The sequence below is a fragment of the Panthera uncia genome (genome assembly GCF_023721935.1).
Source record: "Panthera uncia isolate 11264 chromosome E2 unlocalized genomic scaffold, Puncia_PCG_1.0 HiC_scaffold_20, whole genome shotgun sequence".
NCBI lineage: Eukaryota > Metazoa > Chordata > Mammalia > Carnivora > Felidae > Panthera > Panthera uncia.
Window position 1 is genome coordinate 18,295,148 of NW_026057589.1, and position 19,444 is coordinate 18,314,591.

Genomic DNA, 19,444 nt, shown 5'->3' on the forward strand with positions numbered 1-19,444 from the left:
AGAAAGAGCTTCCTCTTGAGCTCGGTCACCCTTGGTCACTCTCACCTTCCATGTCCCCAAAATGGGCCAGAGCAATGCTTATAAATTATAAAGCGCTCCCCTTCTTAAAAACTGTACTACTGGCATCCCACCGCCCTCAGATGAAGCCTGATTTCACAAATGTGGACTCGCTTCCACGGTGTGCACTGCTCTGTGAGGGCACATGAGGGCACACAGTGCTCAAAGAAGCAGAACCGGACAAGAGTGAAGACAGGTGTGAGCCCACAAAATGAACTAAGAACTCACCCGTGGTACAATCATCCCGCACAGCCCTGAGAGGGGCAGACCACTCAGAGAGTGAAAAAGAAAACGAAGCCACGTCACATCCAAGTCATGACCCCTTGGTCTCAGCCACGAGCCCCAGCAGCATCACAGGGAATCAGGAAGAACACTTGTTCTTTCTAACACCTTGCACATCGAGAGGGCAGAGAGTCCTCTAGTATCGCCCGGGCTAGCTAACATCCTAGGTTCAGAGGCTGCTCAGTCCTGGCATGGCTCCCAGCTCCGTGACCTTAGGCAGGTTCGTTTATCTCACAAGCCTCAGTGTCTCATCTGTACACCAGAGACACAAATAGCACCCACCTCATAGGGTTTGCTGAGTACTTAAGAAGACAACACATAAATTAGTACTTAGCTCAGATCATCAATAAAGATTAATTAATGTTGTCATTTACTAACGATCATTCATAAATTTGTTATCATTCTAAAACACGGTAAGAACCTCACTATGTGCCCAGAACTAAGCACAAGGCCTCAAGCCATGGGTGAAGGGATCAGGTGAGAGATGGAAGGAGGGTAACCAAGTTCACGGACTGATGTTGAAATACTTTCTTCTTAGACAAGCACCTTGGCCTCGGTCACAGCTTATTTGTTCTTCTCATAGGCGTTATTCTAACAGACTTAATTATCTGGCTTCCAGTTCCAGAACAAATTAGAGGCAGCCACACTGCTACGAGCAGGCACACCGTCTTAAGACGTGGAAGATGCCTCATCCCCACATCCAGCCCCCACTTCTCATGGGTCTACACCCCCATTCCCTTCAACATTGCTGACATACTATGATTCATCTCTCTTTGTCCCTGAAATGCATTCCATCCTTTCTATCCCCTTAAATCAGAATCAAATGCAATGTTGCACGTGTGGCTTGGGCAAAAATTATGGGAGTCCAGGTTTTACGAGGACGTCACAGACACAGTGAGGTACGGTAAATGAGTGAAGAAAGCAAGAATAGGATAAGAAACGGTATCTCTTTTGTGAGCAAATGAAGAGAAAACGCCCAGCCAAAGGCATCCCCGCATCCGTCACAAGAACGGCCAATAGCCTGACCCTGGTGATCTGCGTGAGCCACATGGGACGTGGCATTTGGGCCCAATAAGACTGAAGGAAAGAAGGGATATTTCAAGTTGCGGGAGAGCGACACTCCCCCTTTTGGACACAAACGAGGAGACCGAAGCCACCATCTTGCTCCTAGATGCCACCTTAACAGCCATGAGAGGAACAGCCCATGTGGAGAAAGACGGAAAGAACCCACATCCCTGATGAAGGCACGAATTGCTGAACAATCACCCCTGGAGCACAGCCTCCCTCCTGACTTAAGAAAGAGAACAAACGTTCTTACTGTTTAAGGCGGCGTGAGTCGGGGTTTCTCGGCTCGCCCTTAATAGTGTCTTAGAAACTACAGAATTAATGTTTTAACTTTAAAGCACTGTCATAACCCAATAAGATCGGGAGCTCCTTGGCTGGGAGCAAATAGAGAACTCTTGGGCATTTGAAAAGTGAGAGGTGCTCTAAGTGCAAAATTAGAAAGACTTCGTACAATAAATATATACAAACTAGCTGATTAATATACTTTTCATATTGCGTACATTCTTGACAAAACATTGCCTTGGGTATGTTGGACTAAATACTGTCATTTGCAAAGTTGATTCTACATGTTTCTTTTTACCTTGTTCTTAAATGCGGCTACCGGAAAGTCTGAAGTCACGAATGTACTCACATCCAGAGGACAGCACTCGTCTTGCTGTATTTCTTCCAATCAGCCTAAGGATATGAGGTCATACAAAACTAGTTACTCCTATTTCACTTACTGTCAGCAAAAACATTTGAACTTTTCCTACCCTTCCTTGTGCTAAATCATTTTTCTCCCTTCCTTTCTCCGTATACTTATGTTTTCAGCCTGCGTGAGGAACTTACATAGTTATAGCTATCTTCAGTGCGTGGAAATGGGCCAGTGGTTCACCAGAGGGCGTGCTGGAAATCTGTGGGGGCAGGTGGGTTGTCACATGATGGGCAGGGGCTTGCCTGTCCCCTAGAGGGACTGGTTCCTATAGATGAAAAGTATGTTTATACATAACCGGCCAGAAGCAAATTCCATCTGAGTTATGAATACGGGGGGGTGGTGCACGGAGTTAATTTAAATGAATTTTCCGGGAAAGCAACTACAGAGGTATACTTTGTTTTGTTCAGAACTTTAGAAGTTATTCACCTCTTTAGAAACCCGCATCATTTGTAACAGCGCCCCTACTGGTTGTTTGTGTCACTAGCGGGGCTCGACTGCACTGGTCCACATCTGAGCTGCTACAGTAAGGCAATTCTACGCATATGTATCAATGTACTTATTTCATCCTTATTTCAAAATGCCCCCTAGGAAAAAAAAAAGCCTCAATACTATTCAGCTGAAGATCAACTTACTTCTCTGAAATCCAAACTGAGTCATTAGTTCAGAGTTGCAAGCATCTAAGTACCGTCAGTTCTGATGTAACACAACATACACATTCCTAAAAAGTCAGCTCGCTCCGCAAAATCGCGCAGCCAAAACCACAGGGCCTACGGGGAAGGTGGAACAAGGGGCACGACACCGAGTGACTTTGACAGCGACACAGAAAAAAGAACCTAGTAACAGTGGTTGCATGTTAAGTGGTTTTATACACGTTAAATAAAGAAACACACAGGTACTACAGAACGATGCACCTGACCTTGAAGAAGACCTGAGGTTTGCCTGTATAAGTACGGGCAATGGAAGGGCTATGACTCGTGAGTTGGTTTGGGGTGGAGGAAGCAGGGCCACCCGAATCGAAGAGAAAGGGGATGGGTGCATGGTACCACCCAGGTGAACCGAGGCAGCCGGCAGATGTTTGGGCTGTGCATGTATGTACGCTTTGTGTTTTCTATAAGCATATTTAGACATCTTTTTCCTAATCTGTCCACCAGCATGGAAATTTATATGCTGTCTGGCTGTGTGCTGTGTGTATTTGTGTTTTATGCATAAACAGAATAATATTTTTTGTTCCCCAAGAATGCACATTTGCCCTCCTGGGGACAACACTGCTCTCTTGAGATGCCTGCGGTCGAGGTACACAGAGAAGATGGTGGGAGCACAGAGAAGAGGGTGACTCATCGCCTGGGACAGTCAGGGAGGGCAGAAGAGGAAATGACATTTGAACCAGGTTTTGTAGGATGAGTAAGACTTGCCATCTGGGAAAAGGGATGGAAGGAGTTCTAGAAGGAACAGCTTCTAGGCGTGATTGTTAAATGTTTGCACAGCATGGGGTGCACTGAGAGCTACACATCCACAGAAAGAGTGGGGAATTTAGAAATACAAATTTTAGTACGATTTGAGAGACAAACGGACTCTTAAGAGGTATCAAATCCTAGAAAGCTTATGGGGGCAGGAGTGCATAAGGAGCAGAAACTGGGAAGAAGGCTGAGTTATTAAAGTAGGTATTAGGTTCCTTTAATTTCAGCCTATGTCTCAGATGGAAAGACTCCTGTGTAATAAATAATAGAGCACACTTTGGGCATAGTTCATTCACCACACTCCCAGACACATTTCGAATACCATTCAAAGAGTCGTGGAAGCTCTGATTAATATACAACACAGAGCTCTCTCCATATACTCTCAAGGGTAAAAATACTGCTGAAAAGCCAGTTCTTTTAAAAGCTTAGCATCTAACACCACCTTGTGAATGATAATAAATGGCAGGCGAAGCCAGAAGGTAGACTGGCCCTCTGTCTGGGTCTGCAAGTTTTATGTGCACAGAAATACAGACCTGCTCTTTGGCCAAGAGAGCAGGATCATCTTCCAGTGAGATCAAGATTTCCTAGGAGACTCCTGGTATTTCCCAATTCCAACTTGATCAAAAATAGCAACCCCAACTCTCATGGGTTGTTTTCCTTTTCTTTTTTTTTTTCCCCTCCATATTCCCCATTCGAGCTCCCTTAGGAACGTGCATCTATTTGCCATTAAAATGATATTGCGGTCATTTTTCCTAAGGCCAGAGAAGTTTAAGGTTTTTCCATAACATCAAGTCCCTCCCTGACCTCATGGAGCTTGTCATCCATCAAAGAGAGGCACCGAGAACAAAACTACACAACTGATTTCAAATGTGATGGCGACAAGGGAAGATTAAATAGGATTAGACGCACACGACAAATGTAACTTAGAGGCCACAACTTCATGTACAAATCAGGATGCTTCATGCTGTGCAGGGGGGCACCGTGACAAAGACAAGTTCACATTATGGGTGAGGACGAAGAAACAGCATGGGATTCTCATGGGAAGAAATATGATCATGTTTGCCCTCTCTAATTATTGTAATTAGATCTCTAACCATTTGAGTGAGTGCTGTCCAGCAGCAGATTTACTTCTTACTGCCCATCATGGACCCAAAGAGAATTATGCAGGGACATTACAGCATTATTTGTAAAACAGTAATAATCTAAGTACACATCAAAAGGGGAAGAGTTACACGCATGGAGTACTTCCAGGCAACGTTCAAAAGAATGGATGAGGGCTTACATATACTAATATGAAACTACATCCAAAAAATATTGTTGGGTAAAAAAAAAAAGTGAACTGTAGAATGACATGTATGGTGTGCTTCCATTTGTGTGAAATTTAGGGAGAGACACAGAGGTTCAAGTAAAGTTTCACATACACAGACCATCTCCAGAAGAATACATAAAACATGATGACGGTGGTCGCCTGTGTAGGGGAACCGGGTGTACGAAGGTCAGGGTGGTAAAGAGACATATCACTCACTACATTTACTTTACTATTATTGGAAATTTGCCACATCTAGTTAGAGAAAAAGTATCTCAAACAGTATAGATGGAGAAAGTAGCATTAACCAGCAATGGAAAGTATTCATTTTATAATCTGCCCTCCATCCGTGTGTTAGCTTAACAGAATTCTCTATATGTTCAGAAATGAGGTAAGAGGAATCATCTGGGCAGAGACCAAGATTCAGATGTAACTGGGGGGAATCAGGGAAGAAAAGAAAGGGGGCAAAGCTTCGCATGAGCAACGGACAAAGATACGTGGGCTGCTGATCACAAAAGCTAACGGATGCACCTGGGCCTGGAAATATGATTTTAGGTGATAAATAGACACTGTTGGATGAAATTGATTCACATAATGATAACATTATTCCCTTTTCCGATCTTTTTTTATTGCTCAGATATAGTCAAAGAGGAAGTCTCAGTTTGGTGCAAGTATGTCTTTATGACCTCTGGACACTTTCCTGGAGTTAAAATTTGATAACGTGTTTTGATTTGACTGTATTTCTTTTCACTCCTATCCTTCTTAGAGAAAGGAACTCTGGTTTCCCACTTTTGGCGTTGAAACAAAGCTTCCTTCGAAAACAACCGTGTTTAATTTTGATGTTTTATAATGAGCCATTTTCAAGGAAAATATTAAGTAACACAAGACACGCAGGGATGGCAAAAATCGTGACTGAAGTTTATCAAGCAGTGCCTTGAGACAGATTCTTCTAGGTCTATGGCAGGGAAGCTGTGCAGTTGTATGGTTGTGATTGTTGCTGGGTTTTATTTTCATCCCACCAAACAAGCGCTGAATAAAATTGAGGGAGATTTTTCAGCAAGCTGAAGTTTCGTCCTCATCGCCGACAGTATTTAACAAGAATAGCCTTAGTTTCCTAGAGTTGATTCCACGGATGACTAAAAAGACCGAGAACCAAAAATACAGGCACCAACTCCGACGGCCTAATTAGAAGTGTGATTCTTGCCCCGGTGGGGAACACTAGCCCTTTTGTTACATCCCAGGAGAGAAGAAACACCTCAACCGAAATCACATTTTCCTCCTTTCTCCCTCTCCAGTGCCACCATTTTTTCATTAGCTAATCCCAATTAGAACACTTTTTTTACTAAAGCCATAAATCTCTGCCTTTCCCAATAAGCATAAATTATATGGTAAATAACTGTATTCTGTGTCTGTCCAGAAAAATAAAACACTCTTTCTTTCTTCCTCTTTCTTTCTTTCTTTCTTTCTTTCTTTTCTTTCTTTCTTTTTCTTTCTTTCCTTTCTTTCTCTTTCTTTCTTTCTTTCTTTTCTTTCTTTCTTTGTTTTCTTTCTTTTCTTTCTTTCTTTCTTTCTTTCTTTCTTTCTTTCTCTTCCTTTCTCTGGTATTTTACGAGACTCTGAGCTGCTAAGTCAACGTTCACGCTTTTTGATTTAGGATTTCTCCCCCCCTCATCTATCACTCGTCTATAAAGGCAACACTTCTTTTAGAAAGAAAACTACCACCAATGCACTTCTCTAAAATTCATCCTAATAAAAGTATGTTTTTTCTTGCTATTTCTGAGTGACTCCAGGTAGAGGCAAAAACTTGATTGTTGTGTTAAAATCTACCTCTGCCATTTCCTGGCTAAATGGCCCAGGACCCTCATGATAGCTCAAACCCAGGTCTGAATCATCAACTAAGGAGACAGACCTCCTAAAATTTGTCCCAAAATTAATGAAGAAACTTAATAAACAATGTTTAGCATAGTGCCTGGCACAGAGAACGTGCTCATTAATATTAGTTGCTCATACTGCATAAACAAAAGTGGTGATTTTTTTCATTGTTGTTCCTTCTGTGGTCAGCAATTGCTTAACCCAACATTCTCTACGTTAAACTAATTAAAAGAAACATACCTTATCCGTGATTGATTTTCAAACTCATTTATTACTCGTTTCTCTATGGTTTAATTTAATTAAATTGAGCAGCATATCAAATATTGATTTTAATAAAATCTTGATTAAGACTCGAGCAATTATCAAACACAATTTTCATACCATTCCTGCATTTCAATGGAACCAACCTGAAAACCAATTTGCTTTTAAAATAAAAAAGTGATCTTATACACATACACACATTCCCCCCACCCCCACCAGGCCATTTTCAGAAATACAGAAAAAAAATGGCCTCCCAATCTTTTCATTAGCAAGATAAGCAAAGATAAGCAGCAATCTCCAACTGGGGTTCTGAAAAGCTTAATCCAGTTGGTCACCTCATCTCCAATCAGTAGTGGAAGGGAAAAAACAAATTAGAATCAATTCCTTTGATAAACATTAACTTAGCAACTACTATGTACAAGCCACTGTCCTGTACTGTCCAACACAAGGAGAGGTAGTCAAGAGCTAATCCTATAGCCAGTTTTAATGTGTGTGGAAAAATCCATCCACACATGCGAGTCTTTAATTTTATTGAATAATGACCAGAGAAGTACATGTATTTCAATTTTTGAAATTACTCTGCTTGTATGATTTATGTGCATAGACTATTGTTAAGAGAATGTAATGTAAATGTGATGGTATAAATTACCAATAGTATCATATTAGCAATTAACTATAAGTATAAGACATTTAATAAGTTAAATATTTGGTTTGATAGTTAAGTGCTAAAAAAAAAAAAAAAAAAAAAAAAGAAGAAAGAAAGAAAGTCTGGCCAATAGCTATCACAGCAGCACCATCTAGAGGATTCTGAAAAGTAACACAGGGTCATTCCCCCAACTTGCCATTCTTCCTGTTTAGGCGAAAAGAAAGGCAGCTAGAGAGTTCACCATCTTATGTCATTTTAAAGCATTTTAATTCTGTCCACATCATTTAGCATCATCTTAAATCTTGAAATGTTTATGGAACAGCTAAATGAGATGGAATATTCTCGAAATCGTAATGCAATTGGAACAAGGATCCCCGCTGTCCTCCTGGGGAGGCAGTACTGGGTGTGTGCTGAAGGATCCCAGGCCCTGGGACACTGTGACCTGGGCCATGGCTCCCCTCTCCGCCCAACACACACACACCTCCTTATTCTATCTTGATCCCAGACATATCCGTGCCAAAGACTGGACAACGGGTAACATTTCAAAATCATGCCATTCCTGAGCTACTGTCCACTGTGTATTTACGTTGAGTTGAGAAAAAAATAATAAACTTTCTATTATTAAAACTGTTTACACCAGCACATCCACTTACTAATTCCGTTCCATTGGCCTAAGCTGAATCAATGTCCTGGGGTGGGTTGAAAGAGAAATAATAAAACATCTCACTTTTTTTTTTTTTTTTATAGTTCTCATTCCCCTATCGTTTCTGTAACTTTTTCTGAACCAGAGAACTGCTTTGGAGTCATGTTAAAAGGATTACAATTGAGATAATAAAACATGTCTGCTATTCATAGGAACTAGTCCTCCCCTTACATTATTTGGTTTCAGAATTTCAGGCAATTTTGCAGACCCTCGGTCGGCTGCAACCTCACAGGGAAATGGCAAACATGTACATTCAGTGTGGCCCCGGCCAGTGGGGGACGGGAGGAGCACTCACCTTCATTTCCACTGGGGGGCGCTGTCCACCTCGGGGAGAGGGGACGGAGTCACAGTTTGCCAGGCCAATTTGTAGAAATCTGAGTTCACCTGCATTCTGAAGTCAGGGTTCTCAAATGAGCGCCCTAGTAAAGGGTCAGAGATGGGCAGTGAATGGGTCATTCATGGTGATTCTCTACACTTGACGTAAATGCAACTGGGCCCAACTGACCAAAGGAATACGAGGTTTTGCCTTGAGAAACCTTTTCCCCATGCTGTATGCTAAAGCCATCACTAAAAGTCATGGCAAACTGCAATGATTTTGGTTCTTTCAAATGTCTTCATGTTCTGGCACAGGCTTTTCCCTCTATTCTACCTCCATACCTCTTCACTTCGTAAGTGTCTGGTTCTAGTTTGTGACTTAGCTCAGATATCACTAACTCCAGGAACCCTTCCAGGACTCCCTTACATTGGGTCAAGATAACCTCCTACGTGCCTCAACTGCATCCCATACTGCTCCCATGAGGAAGCTTGATGTAATTACTTGTTTATTAACTATGTCCCCCATTAGGCTGCAGATGCCATCAAAGCTGGGGGGATTTCTATCTTATTCACAGTTGTACTCCCTGCATCCCCAGAGTCTCAGCTCAAAGCCTCCATCAAGGAATGATCGCCCTACATAAGCATGATTTATATTGGGGAGGACTCTGATGTTAGGCACATAGCCTGCATTTCTTTGCCTTCCAAAAACATGGGCCTCAGTACCCACTGGTTTTCTTCCTCACTTACCTTGTTCTCTTAATCCCTACAGTCGTCAGAAGAGAGGCCCAAGTTTCCACAAGGTAAGCTGCCTCTTGCTATCGAGGATTATGGCAATACTGCTTGGCCATCTGTTCACCATCTCCAGAACTTGTTCTAGGATCCGCAGACAACCCATCTCTATTCCTGAGTCAGCTGCAAGAGAAGCGGTCAACCAAAATATTTACAGTAGGGATCTTTCTGGGACATCTGGTGAGCTCTAATGAAGTGAGAGTCAACTGGGAGGGAGATGAGACCCCCCCCGCCCCGGCTCCTCCTTCCAAGCAGGTAACAAAGTCCTATTCTCTACTGTATGCAGTTGACATAATAGCACAGAAGGAAAACAAGGAAGTTCAACTTTGTTTCTGGTTCAACTACTTATCGTGTCCATGGAAGGACTATGATATTCTAGAACTAGAAGAGCATAGGGCTATCTAGGTAACCTGAAGAGTATAGTGGCACCCAAATACAGAGTCAGAACCATCCTGGGAAGTTCCAGACCGTGATGAAATAATGTATTTACCACTCTGGATCCTTTTCGGTCATCTGTTTCACCTGAGACTACATCTGCAAAATGGAAGTAAACCTGCCAGGCTCAAGGGGTCATTGCGAGGGCAACTGAGACAGGCCCTAACAAAGTGCTTGGAAAACTATGCCCACCCAACAAAAAATGAGAGATTATTAATGTTAATAGAACGACCACAGACTGCCCCATCATCCCATAGCCATTATCCTCAATTTTTAAAGATCTGAAGAGAATATTTCACTGCTAACATCCTGACTTAGGTTTAGTTGGAAGATAAAACTTCTAGCCAAATTAGCCTAACATACATGAAATGATAATCAGTAGATCCTGAGAGTAAGAACCAACTAGAGATCATTTAGGGTATAATAAAGGGGAAATAGTATATATAGTTGTGTTATTTTGTTTACTTTCATACTTATAATTGTGTACACAGGAACATGCTGAGTACCATAAGTAAACATTTTTCAGGGGCCCCTGGGTGGCTCAGTCGGTTAAGCGGCCGACTTTGGCTCAGGTCCCGATCTCGCAGTCCGTGAGTTCCAGCCCCGTGTCGGGCTCTGGGGTGATGGCTCAGAGCCTGGAGCCTGCTTCTGATTCTGTGTCTCCCTCTCTCTCTGCCCCTCCCCCATTCATGCTCTGTCTCTCCCTGTCTCAAAAATAAATAAACGTTTAAAAAAAAATTTTTTTTTCAGCCACGTCCCTTACATAAATCTCAGAGTCTTTGGTCATTCAAAAAAAAAAAATTTTTTTTTCTAAATTACTGGAAACTAGCAAAACACAGGATGAGAATTTTCTAAAACTGACAAAAGATATCAAGCCAAGGCTTCACGAGACAAAACGAACCCCTAGGGGGATAAATACAAAGAAAGCCACACACACACACACACACAAACACGCCAAAACAAAACAAAAAAACAGAGAAAACCACACAAAATGAAACTTCAGTGTATTAGTGATTGTTTCTCCACATCCTCACTGGTGTTGTCCCTATTTTTTATTTTAGCCATTCTGATAGATGTATAGTGCTACCTCATTGTGGTTTTAATTTGCATTTCCCTAATGGCTAATGATGTTGAACAGCTTTTTATGTGCTTAGTTGTCATCAGTATATCCTATTCAATGAAATGTCTTTTGCCCATTTTCTAACTGGATCATCCATTTTTTCACTGTTGGGTTTTGAGAGTTCTTTAATTATTTTAGATACTAATCCTTTATCAGATATATGATGTGCAAATATTCACTCTTAGTCTGTAGCTTGTCTTTCATTCTCTTAACAAGACTTCTCACAGTTACTAACCTTGATTAAATCTATCATTTTTTTCTTTTTCATATTGCACTTCTGGGGTTAAGTCTATAAGCTCTTGGCCTCACTCTGCAGTAGAAAGATTTTCTCTTACGTTTTTTATTTTTCTTAAACTATAAAAAATTTTACATTTACATGTAAGTCTGTGATCCATTTTGAGTTAATCTGTATATAAGGTGTGAGCCTGAAGTCAAGGATTTTGTTTTGTTTTGATTTGGTTTGGTTGCTTATTTTGTTTACAGTTATTGAATTTCTCCAGCACCGTTTATTGAAAAATCTATATTTCCTCCACTGAATGCTTTTGCACCTTTGTCAAAAAATCAGTTGGGGGGCGCCTGGGTGGCGCAGTCGGTTAAGCGTCCGACTTCAGCCAGGTCACGATCTCACGGTCCGTGAGTTCGAGCCCCGCGTCAGGCTCTGGGCTGATGGCTCAGAGCCTGGAGCCTGTTTCCGATTCTGTGTCTCCCTCTCTCTCTGTCCCTCCCCTGTTCATGCTCTGTCTCTCTCTGTCCCAAAAATAAATAAACGTTGAAAAAAAAATTAAAAAAAAAAATCAGTTGGGCATATTTGTGTGGGACTATTTCAGAGTTCTCTATCTGTTGCGTTGACCTGTATGTTTATCCCTCTACCAATACCACACGCTCTTGATTACTGTAACTAAGTAATGGGTCTTGAAATTGGGTACCATGATTCCTCCAACTTTATTCTTCTTTTCAGAATCGTTTTACCCATTATATTTCCTTTGCTTTTCCATATATATATTAGAATGATCTTCTCTATATCTATAAAATACCTTGCTGGGATTTGGGCAGAAATGGTGGTAAGTCTGTATATTAATTTGAAGAGAATTGATACTCTCCCCCATTCATTTTGATCTTCTTCATTTTCGTTCATCAGAAGTTTGTAGTTTTCAGCATACAAGTCTTCTTCATGTTTTGTTATACTGATACATGGGAATTTCATTTCTGTTTGTAAGTTCCTTGGCATTTTCTACACAGTCAATCGTGTTATCTCCAAACAGGGACAGTTTTATTTCTTCATTTCCATCTGTTTGCCTATTATTTCCCTTTATTGCCTTTTTGAACTGGCTAAAAGTTCCAGCCCTGTGTTAAACCACAGTAATGAAAAAAGACTTGCTCCCAGCTTTAGGAGGAAAGGATTCAGTCCTTCAACATTAAGTATGTTATCTGTAGCTTTTTGGGGGGATGGCCTTTGTAAAGTTATAGATGTTCTCTTTCATTCCTAGTGTGCTAAGTGTTTTTTAAAATCATGAGTATTAAATTTTCTCAAATTATTTTTCTGCCTCAATTGATAGAATCACATTATGTTTTTTTCTTGTTAGCCTGTTACAGCAGATTACACTGACTGACTTTTGAATGGTGAACCTGCTTTGCATCTCTGGGAAAACCTCCAGTTGGTAATGGTGTATAATTTTTTTATACATTGCTAATGCTATTAGCTAATATTTTCTGAAGGATTTTGCACGTACATTTATGGAGGATATTGGCTCATAGTTTCTTTCTTTCCCTTTATTAATTTTTGTGGACTGTCAATGTCTGGTTTTAGTATCAGCATAATGCTAACTTCATAAAATGAATTAGGAAGTTTTCCAAACCCTTCCATTTTCTGAAAGAGACTGTGTATATATCATATTAATTATTTTTCAAACATTTCACAGAATTGTATAGTGAATCTCCAGTGAAGATTTCTTTTGGGGAAATTTCAAATTATGAATTCAATGTCTTTAATAGTATAGAGCTATTCAAATTACCTATTTCATATTGGGTAAATTTGGTGGTAGGCAGTTTTAAGAAATTGGTCCACCTCATCTAAGTCCTCAATTGTATGTATGTGGAGATATTTACAGCATTCCCTGTCCTTTTTATGTCTGTAGAGTACGTAGTGCAATTCCATGTTTAATTCCTGATAATGCTAATTTGTATTTTCTCCCATTTTTATCTTTGACCATCTTGCTAGAGACTTTTCAATTGTATTGATCTTTTCAAAAAACCGACTCCTTGTTTATCTATTGTTTTTGTTTTAAATTTTATTGATTTCTGCTCTTATCTTTATGATTTAGTCTCTTCTGCTGACTTTGATTTTGCTCTTCTTTTCTACGCCCTTTCTGTGAGAGCTCACATTATTAATTTAAGATGTTTTACTTTCCTAATGTAAGCATGTATTGCTAGCTTTGCTCTCAACATTGCTTTAATTGTACCCAATTTTGATATGCTGTATTTTCATTTTCATTTAATTCGTTGCTCATTTGTTGGCTTCTCACTAAGATCTCCTCTGTGACTCATGGATTATTTAGAAAGTGTTATTTTCCAAGTGTTTGGATATTTTCCTATTATCTTTCTGTTACTGATGTCTAGCCTACCTGTAGTCAGAGAACATACTCTGTAGGATTTCAATTCTTTTAAATTTGTTGAGGTGTGTCTTATGGTCCAGGATGTGGTCTATCTTAGTACACGCTTTGTAGGCACTTGAAAAGAATATGGATTCTCCTGATATTGATTGTTCTATAAATGTCAAATAGCTCCTATTGGTTAATGATGTTGACTTTTCCATCCATGGTGATTTTCTGCCTGATTCTTGTATCAGCTATTGAGAAAGAGGTGTTAAAATCTTCAACTAACACTGAGGAAATGCCTACTTCTCCTCTCAGTTCTGCCACTTTTGCTTTATAGTGTGCAGCTCTGTTGTTTGGTGCATATATTTTTAGATTTGCTATATCTTCTTAGTGAAGTAACCATTTTATCATTATATAATGGTCCTCTCTATACCTGGTGAATTTCTTTGGTCTAAAGTCTATTTATCTGATATTAACGTAACCATTCATGCTTTCTTTGGATTAATGTTTGCATGATATATCTCTTTCCCTCCTTTTATTTTCTATATGCCCATATTATCATATTTGAAGTCAGTTACTTATAGACATCATACAGTTGTCATGTTTCTTTTAATACAATCGAATTATCTATACCTTTTTATTGGTATATTTTAGCTGTTTATATTTAATTATTCATATGCTAGAGTGGAGATGGAAGTCCAGGCTCCCCCAATGGACTTCACTGAAACTGCTGCAGAGGGTGGGGAGGTGCCTAATTAGTTAACTCTGAACAGGATGAAAGAACTGATTCCTTACTGAGCCTTCTTTGACATCATCCTGATAGAGGATGAGGGGCAGTTATAACAAGGTGAGAGTGGAAGTCTATACTCTCCCCCTGGCCTTTCTAGTCTGTGTGTGTGTGTGTGTGTGTGTGTGTGCGCGCGCGCTATTTAGCTGGAGTAGAATGCTTATTTTCTACAAGTTTATGCCTTGTTCAATGGCCTTTTCCCGGTCCTTTGGCTAAAGAATAGGCATTTGTTGGGGCTTTTTAAAATTTCCATGTTTGTCAGATTTTAGGGTTACCAGCTTCTTCAGTTCCAAGTCTAGAATACATGAGGCAAAAGGAAACCCAGGTAACTTACAATCATGTCATTCCTTGGGTCCCAAGGTCGCTAGACAGTGTGACTGATTCTCTCTATCTTTCAGAGTCTTCTTGTGTTGGTATAATTTCTAGGGGTTTTAGTTATATTTAATAGGAGGAACAGGGGAAAGTACATCTACTCCAAATTTCCAGAAACAAAAATCATTGATAATCTTTTAAAATTAATTATAACAATCTCTGTCTTCTAACTGATGTATTTAGACTATTTACATTTAATGCGATCATCGATATATCAGGATTTAATGCTACACGTATACTACTTGCTTTCTGATTGCTCTACTTGTTTTCCATTTTACTGTTTGCCCTTTTCTCTTTTAGATTATTTGAACAATTTTTAGGACTTTATTTTGACATATTTGTATCCTTTTTTATTGCTTGCTCTCGGGATTATATCCCTCATTTTTCAGTCTACTTAGAATCAATACTTCAGTACTTCAAGCGGAATATAAGATCTTCACTCTTAAGACAGATTCCCTTCACCCTCCCCCACTTTCTATGATAGTTATTTTACATATTATATTTATATACTTTGAAAACTCTGCATAATATTATAATTATTTTTGTTTTCACTTGATCTTAGCCAAAAGGCTGAGAAGCGATAATTTTTTGTTGTTGTTTTCAACTATCATTTGAAAACTAAAGAGGGAAGGAACAGGCTATTATAGAGATTAGCAAATTTTTTCAGTAAAGGGCCTGATAAATATTTTAGGCTTTTCAGACCGTGTACTATGGAAGTTAATGACTGGAATTGGCCATGTGGACATTTCTGGAATGTAGACAGTGTTCTATTTCTTCACCTGGTTGAGAATTACACAAGAGTTCACTTTGTAGTAACTCACCAACCTAACTTTTGTTTTGTGCATCTAACTTTTTGTGTGTGATACCTACCAATGAAAGTCATTTTGAAACTAAATAGATCCAAGAGCTTGAAAAATAGATGGGAGATTTTGGGAATGGATTATCAGAAAAAAGAAGGGGTACATAAAGTACATGGGATTTATTGCTCCTTTCAGCGCTACCTTCTTTGAACAAAATTAATAGATGAGGAAATATTTACAGTTTGCCCTCAACCCTGAGAGACTGAGAATTTCTACTAAGTGCAATTCACTGAGGTGGGAACTGCTTACTGGAGCCAGAAGTTGAAAAATGAGACTTGTGGAAAAATGAGATTAGAGGTCAATGAATTACAATTCTAAGTGAATGACAGGAGGAAGGGAATGAGAAGAAAGGGAAAGATATCTTTTAGTGAGAAATTCAACAATATGAATTCTGGATATTTTTTTCTAGGAAGGGCATGAAGGAAAAAGAGATTGAATAAAGGAGGGTGAAGAGAAGGAGAGAGGAAACAAACAGGGGAAGGAAGTAGGGAGGAAGAGGTTAGAGAAAGAGATGAGATAGAGGGAGAGAGGAGAGAAAAGGAAGGGAAAGAAAAAAGAAGGATGGACTAAAGAAAGGAAAAGACACAAGAAAGAAATGTGGCAAAATGATCCCTATTGGGCATCTGGTAGAAGCCAGGCATTTACCCATATGATTTAAATCTCATATCAACTCTGTAAGGTATATATTATCTTTCCTCTTTTATAAATGAGGAAATGAAAGCTCTGAGAATTTATTTTAGTCAAGGAAACACACCTGGGAACATCAACCCTGGCTGCACGCAACTCCAAATTCTGGGCTCAAGGAAACCCTTTAATTCCAACAGGGAGAATTCCTTTATGGCAAGCAAATGCTTATGTGACACTTGAGTCCTGGAAAGAATTACCCTAGAGGGTGCCCTTGTCCTAATAAGTAGAAAATAGTTGATCTTCTGAAACCCTAAGCCTATAATTCTGCAATTCTATGGCATCGGGTCGTATTATGTGGAATACTTCTTGAGATCATTGACATCCTCTAATTTTGCCTTACGACTAAGGGGCATTTTCAAAGAATCCAGTGAAAGAATCTAATATTTCACTTTCTGGAGTGAAAAAAGTACTAGACGTTCTGTTTGACAAAGAATGCCTTATCTTATGAGAAAATGGGCACAAAGTATATTCCATGGTCCAGTTTATAGTATTTACCAACTTAGCATGAATGTCGAAGATAGACAGATGTATGGGGTGCTAGAGAAAATTCCCAGAGAAAACTCAAAATTATCAAATTACCCAAATTTCTTCAGGCTAAGCAGAAACTACTAGCAAACCACCAGTGAGAAAGAGAGACCTCGGGAAAAAAAATCATCTCACTTTGACAAAAATTCTGTGAAAAACAGTGGACTTTGTATGTACCACAAATTTGGGGGTCACTTCAGAGTATTTGAAAAAAGGAATATACATTAATTCTCTCACTTAAGTTCAAAGTTATTTAGCACTTACTGTAGGTTAAAAGGAGGGGTAAGGGGGTGGGAGGGGGAGAAGGGAAAGGGATAATTCACCAAAAAAAGGGGGGGGCATAAAAATGAAACCAAGCTACCTCCAAGGAATAATTAGAAGTGAAAATCAATAAGGAGAAAATGGCTCATATTCTCCTCATTGATTTCCTATGCACAGTGAGTCAAACTTGACTGTTGGTTAGAAGTCAGTTTGGCTACTTCTTATTACTTTTTCAGCAGTTGGGTACTCCTGTCAGTTCCTTTCATGCTGGAGGCTTGCTTGGCTCTAATCACAGCTGTCAGCTATTGAACGAGTTTGACACCCTGACTCCAGAAGCGAGGGGATTCACACTGCATGCATATGCAGTGGGCTCCTTCATTAAAGCTGATTGACATAACAGATATGGTGCACTGCCACTGATTTTTATAAGCAAAACAAATGGCTACACAATCAAGGAAGAGTCTCCTTGATCAGAAACACCCAGAGAGAGCAAGAATCAGTCTTTATCAGCTCAGCCAGTATTACTGGAAATACCTACGCTTACTTAAAATGGTAGATATGGGCAGTGAGTCAAGAGCCAGCTACACACACACACACACACACACACACACACACACACACACCTGACTCTTCCCCTACAATCTTAGCTGTCCATTCCAAATAATCTTGGTTGGAGTTACAGGGGTTTGTTAAAAGGGGGATCATTTAGCTATTGTAAGCTGGATTTTGCAGAGGCATTAAGTTTCTTGGAGGCAGAAGAAGAGACTGCCAGTGACCAGAATCTCCTCCCCCACCACCAAGAAGAGGAAGGACGGCTAGAGCTTCTCAGAGTATTTCTGTCCATAATGTCACGAAATGACAGACTCTAAGTTGAAATGGACCAATTAGCCCCAAAACCACCAACTTCAAAACTGGTTCAGAGCATCCCTGACGAGGGCCCATTCAGATTCTAGCTGACATTCTTAGCAGTAAGCATGCCATGTCTGGCTGGAGACCGCTTTCCGGAAACGGAAGCACAAACCGCATCAGCAGTACAGGGAGTCGTTAAAGCATGGTCCTGTGGGGGAGGAATTCCCATCCTATACCTTGTGTCTAGTGATCAGGGTCTGCCCTCTTCAACCCCCAGGACTTCATGACGCCAGCCACCACACCGTTCTGCTGCCCGTCACAAAACAGTTAGTCTCTGCCTCCCCGGGCCGCAAAGACATCAGCAATGCCCTTCAAAAGTGAGTGACTTCTGACCATCCCTAATTGATCTTTAACTGGTTCCTTCCATCAGGTCCTTCAATACCCAGCCATATGCTCTTCTGTGGCAATTTGTGGAGCCTCCAGCACTACCACCTGCGATTTTCCAGCAACTCAGAACTTCTAGCAGATAGTGACCAAAAAAAGAAAGATCCTAAGGGATTTAACAAATACACTGGTGAGTAGAAACTCTTCAACTGAGTGAGGAGCAGAGAAGGGGATGCTATCGCTTGATGAGAGTCTAAGAGGTACCTTACCCTACTGTTTGGGGGGTAAGGAGTAAGGAGTTATACATCAACAATATTATATATAATATATATTATGTATAATATATATACATAATGTATATTATATATACATTATATTATATATAATATATATTATATTAATATATATTATATGATAATATATATTATTATATTATAATATATATTATGTATATAGTATATATTATATATAACATATACATAATATATATTATATGCATAATATATACTATATATATGTAATATATATATAATTGTACAATTCGATGCTGCAACATGTTTTTCTTTCCGGAAAAAAACTATCGGTGGGGGACGGGGGGGAGGGCGGGGGGGGGGGGGGGACACACGTATCCGCCTGCACAGGGCACCGAGAAAGCGAGGACACTGGGCCTCGCCAAGCGGCTGAGCCTATCACCAAATCTCTAAGGCGGCCCGAGCTCGGGAGTCAGACGGACCCATCCCCTGCTTATTTGCTCCGCAGCACGTATCACACTTGGCAAGTGTTGCTTCGCCCGTCGCATTCGGCCTGTCTCCCCCAGCTAGAATGCACTAGGGCCTAGAGCGCCCGGCACGTGGCAGGCGGTCAAGAAAACGCTCGTGAGTGAGGAAGTGGCTGTTACCTTAAGGCGTACCTCAAGGAGTGAGTGAATGAATGGACGAACGAATGACCAGGCCTGTGCCCGCCGAGCGTCCTCAGGCCCACGGCCCCGCGGGGCTGGGGGCACCCAAGTGGGCGCCCGGGGCCACCGGCCCCCAACCTCCGCCTACGGCGGCCGGGAGGCGTCAAGGCCACTTCAGGGCGGAAGAGCCGCCGCGCGCTGCCGCCCGACCCGCGGACACGCAGG

General features: G+C 40.6%; 1 long non-coding RNA gene across 2 annotated transcripts; it reads right to left on the reverse strand.

The window, feature by feature from the left end:
- Positions 1–1,962: 1,962 nt before the first annotated feature.
- LOC125916622 (uncharacterized) lies at positions 1,963–19,414 on the reverse strand. Of its 2 annotated transcripts, XR_007455988.1 has the most exons (4): positions 19,232–19,409; positions 9,406–9,570; positions 8,639–8,762; positions 1,963–2,079 (listed from the first exon to the last, which is right to left on the reverse strand). It is a non-coding gene; the product is annotated as an uncharacterized LOC125916622 (long non-coding RNA). The 2 variants fall into 2 exon arrangements; XR_007455987.1 differs by lacking the exon at positions 1,963–2,079 and having other exon boundaries at positions 8,420–8,762; positions 19,232–19,414.
- Positions 19,415–19,444: the final 30 nt, after the last annotated feature.